We start from the raw sequence: 11,423 nt of genomic DNA on the forward strand, positions 1-11,423 counted from the left end.
TCTTTCCAAAACTCTTGCATTCACCTCCCTAACAGCCCCGTCCATAAACAAATTAAACAACCATGGAGACATCACACACCCCTGCCGCAAACCTACATTCACTGAGAACCAATCACTTTCCTCTCTTCCTACACGTACACATGCCTTACATCCTCGATAAAAGCTTTTCACTGCTTCTAACAACTTGCCTCCCACACCATATATTCTTAATACCTTCCACAGAGCATCTCTATCAACTCTATCATATACCTTCTCCAGATCCATAAATGGTACATACAAATCCATTTGCTTTTCTAAGTATTTCTCACATACATTCTTCAAAGCAAACACCTGATCCACACATCCTCTACCACTTCTGAAACCACACTGCTCTCCCCAATCTGATGCTCTGTACATGCCTTCACCCTCTCAATCAATACCCTCCCATATAATTTACCAGGAATACTCAACAAACTTATACCTCTGTAATTTGAGCACTCACTCTTATCCCCTTTGCCTTTGTACAATGGCACTATGCACGCATTCCGCCAATCCTCAGGCACCTCACCATGAGTCATACATACATTAAATAACCTTACCAACCAGTCAATAATACATACATATATATATATATATATATATATATATATATATATATATATATATATATATATATATATATATATATATATATATATATATATATATATATATATATATATATATATATATATATATATATATATGTACATAATTCGTACTGTCTGCCCTTGTTAACTTCCGTCGCCACCCCGCCACACATGAAATGACAACCCCCTGCTCCCGCATGTGCGCGAGGTAGCACTAGGAAAAGACAACGAAGGCCACATTCGTGCACACTCAGTCTCTAGCTGTCATGTATGATGCACCGAAATCACAGCTCCCTTTTCACATCCAAGCCCCGTAAAACTTTCCATGGTTTACCCCAGACGCTTCACATGCCCTGGTTCAATCCATTGACAGCATTTCGACCCCGGTACACCACATCGTTCTAATTCATTCTATTCCTTGCACATCTTTCATCATCCACCATGTTCAGGCCCCGATCACACAAAATCTTTTCACTCCATCTTTCCACCTCCAATTTGGTCTCCCACTACTCCTCGTTCCCTCTACCTCTGACGCATATATCCTCTTTGTCAAACTTTCCTCACTCATTCTCGTCATGTGGCCAAACCATTTCAAACCACCCCCTTCTGCGCTCTCAACCACACTGATTTTGTTACCATACACCTCTCTTACCCTTTCATTACTTACTCGATCAAACCACCTCATACCACACATTGTCCTCAAACGTCTCATTTCCAGCACATCCACCCTCCTCCGCACAACTCTATCTATAGCCCACGCCTCCCAACCATATGATATTGCTGGAACCACTATTCCTTCAAACATACCCATTTTTGCTTTCCAAGATAACGTTCTCGACTTCCACACATTCTTCAACTCTCCCAGAATTTTCGCCCCCTTCCCCACCCTATGATTCACTTCCACTTCCATGGCTCCATCCGCTGCCAAATCCACTCACTGATATATAAAACACTTCACTTCCTCCAGTTTTTCTACATTCAAACTTACCTCCCAATTGACTTGACCCTCAACCCTACTGTACCTAATAACCTCGCTCTTATTCACATTTACTTTCAGCTTTCTTCTTTCACACACTTTACCAAATTCAGTAACCAGCTTCTCCAATTTCTCACCCGAATCATCCACCAGTGCTGTATCATCAGCGAACAACAACTGACTCACTTCCCAAGCTCCCTCATCCACAACAGACTGCATACTTGCCCCTCTTTCCAAAACTCTTGCATTCACCTCCCAAACAGCCCCATCCATAAACAAATTAAACAACTATGGAGATATCACACACCCCTGCCGCAAACCAACATTCACCAACTTAACTGAGACTGTGTCCCCTCTAATTGCGGTAAACTACCATATGACTTTAACGGCACCAGCCAGCAGGAAAAATGTCGGATATAGGAGTGACTGAATATATTGCCATACATATCATATTTATCCCCGGAGATAGGGGAAAAAGAATACTTCCCACGCATTCCTCACGTTTCGTAGAAGGCGACTAAAGGGGACGGGAGCGGGGGGCTAGAAACCCTCCCCTCCTTGTATTTTAACTTTCTAAGAGGAGAAACAGAAGAAGGAGTCACGCGGGGAGTGCTCATCCTCCTCAAAGTCTCAGATTGAGGTGTCTAATGTGTGTGGATGTAACCAAGATGAGAAAAAAGGAGAGATAGGTAGTATGTTTGCGGAAAGGAACCTGGATGGTTTGGCTCTGAGTGAAACGAAGCTCAAGGGTAAAGGGGAAGAGTGGTTTGGGAGTAAAGTCAGGGGTTAGTGAGAGGACAAGAGCAAGGGAAAGAGTAGCACTACTCCTGAATCAGGAGTTGTGGGAGTATGTGATAGAGTATAAGAAAGTAAATTCTAGATTAATATGGGTAAAACTGAAAGTTGATGGAGAGAGATGGGTGATCATTGGTGCATATGCACCTGGGCATGAGAAAGATCATGAGAGGCAAGTGTTTTGGGAGCAGCTGAAAGAGTGTGTTAGTGGTTTTGATGCACGAGACCGGGTTATAGTGATGTATGATTTGAATGCAAAGGTGAGAAATGTGGCAGTTGAGGGAATAATACATGGGGTGTTCAGTGTTGTAAATGGAAATGGTGAAGAACTTGTATATTTATGTGCTGAAAAAGGATTGTTGATTGGGAATACCTGGTTTAAAAAGAGAGATATACATAATGAAACGTATGTAAGTAGGAGAGACGGCCAGAGAGCGTTATTGGATTACGTGTTAGTTGATAGGCGCGCGAAAGAGAGACTTTTGGATGTTAATATGCTGAGAGGTGCAACTGGAGGGATGTCTGATCATTACCTTGAGGAGGCGAAGGTGAAGATTTGTAGAGGTTTTCAGAAAAGAAGAGAGAATGTTGGGGTGCAAAGAGTAGTGAGAGTAAGTGAGCTTGGGAAGGAGCCTTGTGTGAGGAAGTACCAGGAGAGGCTGAGTACAGAATGGAAAAAGGTGAGAACAAAGGAGGTAAGGGTAGTGGGGGAGGAATGGTTTGTATTTAGGGAAGCAGTGATGGCTTGCGCAAAAGATGCTTGTGGCATGAGGAGCGTGGGAGGTGGGCAGATTAGAAAGGGTAGTGAGTGGTGGGATGAAGAAGTAAGATTGTTAGTGAAAGAGAAGAGAGAGGCGTTTGGACGACTTTTGCAGGGAAATAATGCAAATGAGTGGGAGATGTATGAAAGAAAGAGGCAGGAGGTCAAGAGAAAGGTGCAAGAGGTGAAAAAGAGGGCAAATGAAAGTTGGGGTAAGAGAGTATCATTGAATTTTAGGGAGAATAAAAAGATGTTTTTGAAGGAGGTAAATAAAGTGCGCAAGACAAGGAAACAAATAGGAAGTTCAGTGAAGGGTGCTATTGGGGAGGTGATAACAAGTAGTGGTGATGTGAGAAGGAGATGGAGTGAGTATTTTGAATGTTTGTTGAATGTGTTTGATGATAGAGTGGCAGATATAGGATGTTCTGGTCGAGGAGGTGTGCAAAGTGAGACGGTAATGTCATGTTATCTGTATTGTCATGGTGGTTGTATTGTCATCGTGGTTATACAGTCATGTTGGCTATATTGTCATTAAGATTACATTGTTATGGTAACTATATTGCCATGGTGGCTGTATATTTTCATAGTAGGATGATTGTATTATGGCGATTGTATTGCATTTCTGAGTATATTGTCATGGTGACTGTGTTGCCATAATATCTATATTGTCATTTAATTTGTTGAATTGATGGAAATATTGTGTAAGAAACGGTACTGTCATGTTATCTGTATTGTCACGGTGGTTGTATTGTCATTGTGACTATATAGTCATGTTAGCTATATTGTCATTAACATTACATTGTTATGGTAACTGTATAGCCTTTGTGGCTGTATTGTTAGGTCACTATATTGCCATGATGGCTATTTGCCATTTTTGTTATATAACAAGGAGGTGACTGTCTTTTCATGTTGGCAATATTGTCAGAATAGCTATATTGTCGAGTAGTAGGTATATATATTTCTATTCTGGCGTTATATTATAATGATGGCAATAATAACGTTTTGGAGATATAGTGTCTTGGCAGCTAAACTCTTATTGTAGATATTTTTCAATTTGAATATTACATCATGGTAGCTACATAGTCAAGGTCACTATATTTTCATGGTAGCTACATTGTCATGGTGAAGACATTGGCATGGTGGCTGTATTGTTATTTTCAATATAATGTCGTCCTGGCTACATTATCTTGGTCGTTATATCAACTTGATGGTTATATTGCTATGGTTAATTTTGTCGTTCGGGATATATTTTGTTATTAGCTACAATATTGTTGTGATTATATGATCATGATAATAATATTTTCATGGCCGCTTATTTGGTATTGTAAGTGTAAGTGAATGGATATCATCTCATCATGTTACTTAAATTGTCATGGTTTTTACACTGTGATATTGTTTATGTCAACCTGCTGATTATGTAATCATGATTGGTGTATGATTATGGTAACTATATTGTAATACCGTTTTATTTCATTGTGATAATTTTGTCATGTTGACTACAATTACATGACAGCTATAATGTTATGACTATATTATAATGATAGATCCTGTCTGAGTCACTGTTCTTTCACAGAGATTATATTGTCCTGGAGTCTATATGTTTCCTATGATCCCAAAGCGACTATTTATTTACAGTATCTATATTGTCAGTTGGTTATATTGCCTTTGTGAATATAAGTTGAATGTTTCTATATTTTACCTTTGTATTGTCATATCAGTTATATGATCATGGTAGTTTTATTGTCATAGTGAATACATTGTCGACGTGACTGTATTATCATAATGGCTAAATTGTCATAGCAAATATATTGACATGGCGGCTATATTTTCATGATATCTATAAAGTCTGTAAATTACTCTCAACGCGTTTCTAATGTGCTGGCGATTGATTTATATCGTGACTTTATTGTCAAGATGGCTGTATTGTCATGGTGGCTATATTGTCGTTTGCTGTATTTTCAATTTTACACTTTTGTGAAGATAGCTTTACTGTCAGTGTAGCTATAGTGTCATGGAGAATATATATACATAGTGGCAGTATTGTCATTATGAACATATTGTCATTTTGGCTATCTTCTTATTTTCGTTACAGTACTATCGTGTATATATCGTCACCTTGGCTATATTAGCAATGTGATATTTTTTGTACGATGGAGAAAACGAAAAGTTTCGTTTTACTATTAAGACCACAGAAATACGGTAATTCCACTTCACTACCACTAACTACTAGTTATTTTACTTGTTGATTTTCACGGCTAAGATTTTCATCCTCTGAGCGAAGCCATACAATAATCGTCCTTATCTACTCTGAGCATTGGATAGCCTCCTGATGATCAAGATTGCTGTTTTGGTTGTCCGTTTCCCTTGTTACTGCTGCGCCTCACTGCAGACCTTACAAAATTGAGACAACCGCTTTCGCGTCAGTTTTGACACCAAGTGAATTTATACGACAATTACGCTCAAGATGCTTGGTTTTTCGTTCATGGATTGAACAGAAGCAACCAACGATGGTTGCTACTGCCCAATCCATGAAGTCCCCCCCACCACGGAAAGGTAACCAAGCTTCGGGGGGGATGGGTGTTTACCCTGACGCCAACGGAGAAACTCAATACAATATTTTTATTATAACTTTCCTTAATCTTGAAAAATGAATCAATCAGAGGGAAGAATAGCCCCAGTCATATGAAGATTGGCTAACCGACTCCTTGCACATTGTGTAGAAAGTGATTTCTTTGAGGGTTGCTTTATGGAAGGCACGGTAGCGTCGGAAGAGTTTCATTTTTTCTTTGAAGACGAAGGAAATTATCCCCGTGAATTTATGTATTCTTTTTCGGGGGGCGGGATAATGTTCCCATATTTTTTCTTTCTTTGTTTTTCAACGTCCCTACGTAGTTACTATGTGTCATCCACTACTGGGAGAAAGCCAGACTTCCGCCAGATTAACGTTATCCTTGGCGAGGCGAAACTAAAGTTGTCTTGGTGTTGGTTCCTCAGTGATAACCCAAACACAAACACAAACACACCTCCAGTGACCACTCTAGGGCCGTTTTCTCCTGCAGCACCAGCAGGAAGAAAGAACCCAGGTTCCTCACCAACTGAATCTTTTGGCACGGGGAGCGTGAGTCATCTCGACACGCCTTTTAACGCCCGTACGAGGTGCGGAGTGCAGTCGGTCTGTAACGTAGGACATGTCATGTGTTATTGGTCCCAGTCGGTCTAGAACGCTGGGTCTGACATGTGTTGGGGGACCAAGTCGGTCTTGAATGGTGGGCCTGACGTGTGTTGGGGGACCAAGTCGGTCTTGAATGGTGGGCCTGACAGGTCTTGAGACCTGCCATGTCTCCCTGAAGGTGGGCCTGACAGGTGGTGTGGGCTGCATTTCCTCATGGATGGTGGGTCTGGTAGGGAGTGTGGGCTCCAGTGCCACTTGAGTGGGCGAGGTCACTTGGTCAGCATCAGTGGGACGGTGAGGTTTCACTTTTGCACAGCGACCGTTGACGGAAAGTGGTGTCACGTCGGCAAGAAGTGCCTTCTTGTAGGAGGCATAGCAGGAGTACTGGATGACGGCAATCCCGCGGTGGTTCTCGTAGGTCGTGTAGGACTGCATGTCGAAGCGAACGATGTCGCCGAACTGCTCGAAGAATTCCCAGACGTTCGTCCTTGAGATTTTGTATGGAACGTTGACGACCCTGATGGTATACCGCTGCAGGACGGTTTGGAGAAGCCCTTGCAACTGCTCGTTGGTGGGCACGATGACATGTATGTCGTCATCATCGCAGCCCAACTCATCATCTATATGTGGGAGTCGGGTCTCGTGTGGTGGACGGTCCAGCAAATCCTCCTCATCGTGGAAAGGCAGGTAGGCCTGGTCAAGGAGGGCGACCCAGAGCACCTGCTGCTGCTCGACCACCTCCACAACTGAGCTTTTTGCAAAAACTTCCATGTTGAAGATACTATGATTACGTTGTGCACTTTACGAAGTAACCTCGGTTATCCTTGTACGTCCACAAATATAGTGAGTCTATATTGATATGGAAAAATATAGTAAGGTACCCCCATGCTCTAATATCCCACATAGCAACAAAAGCATAGTCGACTTCGGCGATTTTGAATGCAGAGACCATCTAAAATATTGTAGGTGGGTTAATGGTTGTTACATGGTGACCAGGGGTACAGGTGGATGGGACAGACTGGATATAGTGAAGATCGATAGGTGGGACAGACAGGGTATAGTGAATATCTATAGATGGGACAGACTGGGTACAGTGAAGATTGATAGATGGGACAGACAGGGTATAGTGAATATCCATAGATGGGACAGACAGGGTACAGTGAAGATTGATAGATGGGACAGACAGGTTATAGTGAAGATTGATAGATGGGACAGGCTGGGTATAGTGAAGATCCATAGATGGGACAGATGGTATAGTGAAGATGTGCAGATGGGACACACATTATAATGAATTGATTGATGGGACAGACAGGGTATAGTGAAGATCCATAGATGGGACAGGCTGGGTGCTGGGTACAGTGAAGATCCATAAATGGAACAGAGGTTATAGTGAAGATGTGTAGACGGGACACACATTATAATGAATTGATTGATGGGACAGATAGGGTATAGTGAAGATTGATAGATGGGGCAGGCTGGGTATAGTGAAGATCCATAGATGGGACAGAGGGCATAGTGAAGATGTGTAGATGGGACACACATTATAATGAATTGATTGATGGGACAGACAGGGTATAGTGAAGATCGATAGACGGGACAGACAGGGTATAGAGAAGATCCATAGATGGGACAGGCTGGGTATAGTGAAGATCGATATATAGGATAGACAAGGTATCGTGAAGATCGATAGATGGGACAGACAGGGTATAGTGAAGTTCGATAGATGGTGGCAGACAGGGTATAGTGAAGATCGATAGATGGGGACAGACGTGTATAATGAAAATAAATAGATGGGACAGATTGGTTATAGTGATGGATAGATGGGACAGACTGGGTATATTGGCGATCGATAGATGGAAATGTTGGCACAAACAAACAATGGCCAGGTGGTCCTGAGTAGCAGATCTCTGTTACTTGCAGGCCAGAACTTAATGATGGTGAGAGATAATGGTGTCTCCCTCTGTAGTGAACATAATGGTGAGAGATAATGGTGTCTCCCTCTGTAGTGAACATGACGGTGAGAGATAATGGTGTCTCCCTCTGTAGTGAACATGATGGTGAGAGATAATGGTGTCTCTCTCTGTAGTGAACATGATGGTGAGAGATAATGGTGTCTCCCTCTGTAGTGAACATGATATTGAGAGATAATGGTGTCTCCCTCTGTAGTGAACATGACGGTGAGAGATAATGGTGTCTCCCTCTGCAGTGAACATGATGGTGAGAGATAATGGTGTCTCCCTCTGTAGTGAACATGATGGTGAGAGATAATGGTGTCTCTCTCTGTAGTGAACATGATGGTGAGAGATAATGGTGTCTCTCTCTGTAGTGAACATGATGGTGAGAGATAATGGTGTCTCTCTCTGTAGTGAACATGATGGTGAGAGATAATGGTGTCTATGATTCGGTACGTAGAACTCACATGAGATTAATCAGATATATGATTATGAGCAGAAAAAGATGTTATCTATGTGTGATATGCAAGAGGAGGAAAACTACTCCCACACATCACATTTTACACACATTTCCACAGGACAAAGAAAGGTAAGGGGTATTGCTGTGATGGAATCGGTAAGACATTAATAAATATAAACGTAGTATGGGATAAATCTAAGACAAGTAGATAACAAACAACCACATTTTTCTACAAACTCAACAAAGACAAAGGCGAATTTTTTAGATATCAAGAAGTACATACCATATTTCCCCAATACCTACACTTTTGTAATTAAAGAAAAAAATATTCTTGAGCTTACTTATTGACAAGTCACTTATGCTAGTTAACTTTGTTTTCAAGCTCATTATTGTTAGAGTATTTCCCATCATCTCTTATCTGCATAATTACTTCATCAGGATCATTAGGCTTACCTGGACCAATTACAGGTTATGTATGTAAATATGTTGCTTTAATGTTAAAGAATGAAATATGTCCTGGTTGATATGGCATGATTGTTGATGAAATCGTCCAGTTGATTTGATCCCTAACATTGTGTTTAATGTTACCTATATATGTTATTGCTCATAGTTGTCTCAAGTCGTCTGTACAATAATTCATCCTTGGGAAAAACATAAAAACAACAAGTTTTAGATTATTTTCTTTTTTTAAACTGAAAACTCACTGTAAAGTTTTCGTCAACAAACAGACAACCAGACAGCACAAGGGTAATTAGTACCACCAGCTGTTGACAACGTGCACAATTAAAGCAGCCATTGCTCACGCGAGATTACTCCTGCTTTCCTGTCTTTCTTATATAGTCTTTGTACAACTACACACAAACACACACACACACACAAACACACACACACACGCACACACACACACACACACACACACGCACACACACACACACACACACACACACACACACACACACACACACACACACACACACATACACACACACAGACACACACACATATACACACACACACCATCATTGATGTCATTATGTTTCCATTACAAGCTACATTACACTCTCCACAAGAGGTAATTCTGCCCAGTGTACACCCTTTACCGTAACCTGCTATCTTCACTATATTGAAGTTTCATCTTCAATACACTAGTGCTTCAACTTCACTCTGTTAATCTATCATCTAGGATATCAAATCAATGAGGAAACAAGAGTCGACTATATTTTTGTGTGGCTTCACTATATTTTTGCAAGTGCTGGTCTATGAAAGTTTACTTCGTCAAGTAGATCACTCATCTCACCAGATCGCAGAAATGACTCACGTCCGCGCTGCCCATCGGTACCCTGGCAAGGAATCCTTCCTTGAATTTTTCGAGGCTCACATCCAGCAAACCGGGGCTGTTAAAGATTGTATAAGCCGAACTGAGCTATATTTGCGATACTGTGAATTCTGCGAAGGGTTCGGGTACGAGAAAGCTGCCGTCCTGAACGTCGGGAGAACACTGGGACGGTGGGGCATCAAGGCAGATCGCAGACTTGGAGGACGCAACGGACGCCACCAGGAGTACGCCTACACCAGAATTGCCTGGTTGTTCAGCAGTGAGGGCCTGGCCCAGGGAGGAAAGCGGTGCCTTCCAGAATGCCAAAGGCCTTCCAGGAAGAGATCACGTCTGGATATCGGGCCCGTGCACGAGAGAGTAGTGGTGAAGATCCAGACTCGGCATCAAGATGATGATGACCTGTGCGAAGGCGGACCCAGCGAGGAAACTGGTGTAGTTGACACAGGAGCAGCCGCCATCCCCATCAATGTTTCTTTGGCTCCCACCAAACAACGGGGCAAAGTGATGCCTACCACTGAATTGGTGACCTTGATCCACTACTTCTATGGGGATGAATCAGGCTTGGTGGATCCCGACGTACTCGTACTGGTCGTCGATGAAGACCCTGATGTGTCCGTCGCTGCGACTGGAGGATCAGCAGCACCTGCAGCAGCAGCCGACCCTAAAGCTGAAGCGGCCGTGTTGAAGATTAAAGTCCACACCACCAACATTCATCCCTGAAATTCCTTGAACCTTAAGTTCCCGTCGCTGAGATTGGAGAATCTCCTCCTCCAGCAGTCGACCCTGTTATACCCGGTCCTCAGAAGACACTTCCTATGGCAAAAGTTGCAAATCAGTGTCAAACTATTGTACGGATGAAGTAGTTATCATAAAGGATTAAATCCTTAGGAAACGTTCCTGCCATTTATGAGTCCTATCTACTGGGATGAAAAAAAAAATATACATTCATTCTGTTGGGGGCCATAAATATGGCACAAATGGACCCTAAGTCGAACTGCTGACCTCCTAGTGGTAGGGTCCGGTCAAATTTGAGGGAACATTAACCTTCAAAGGCTAACAGCAGTCGCACGAAAGCAATAAAAGTTAATCATTATTAGTCATTTACAATAATCACAGACGATGGTTATAGCCTCGCCCACTTATCATCTCATTCGCTGTGAACGAAATCATAGGCGACTCTGATTCCACCTACATCTATCAAGTTTACCTATTTATTCAACCATCTATCTATCTGTCTATCGTTCTTGTTTGAAGATTTTCTGTATCATGTAAATCTCAGCCATTGAAATGTCCTGAGATCAATGTCATAGTGAACAAATGAATTCTAGTTTTGACTGAAATAGCCCCGTTTTTGCACCTTCCTT

This window comes from Panulirus ornatus, chromosome 58, assembly GCF_036320965.1.
Source record: "Panulirus ornatus isolate Po-2019 chromosome 58, ASM3632096v1, whole genome shotgun sequence".
Lineage (NCBI taxonomy): Eukaryota > Metazoa > Arthropoda > Malacostraca > Decapoda > Palinuridae > Panulirus > Panulirus ornatus.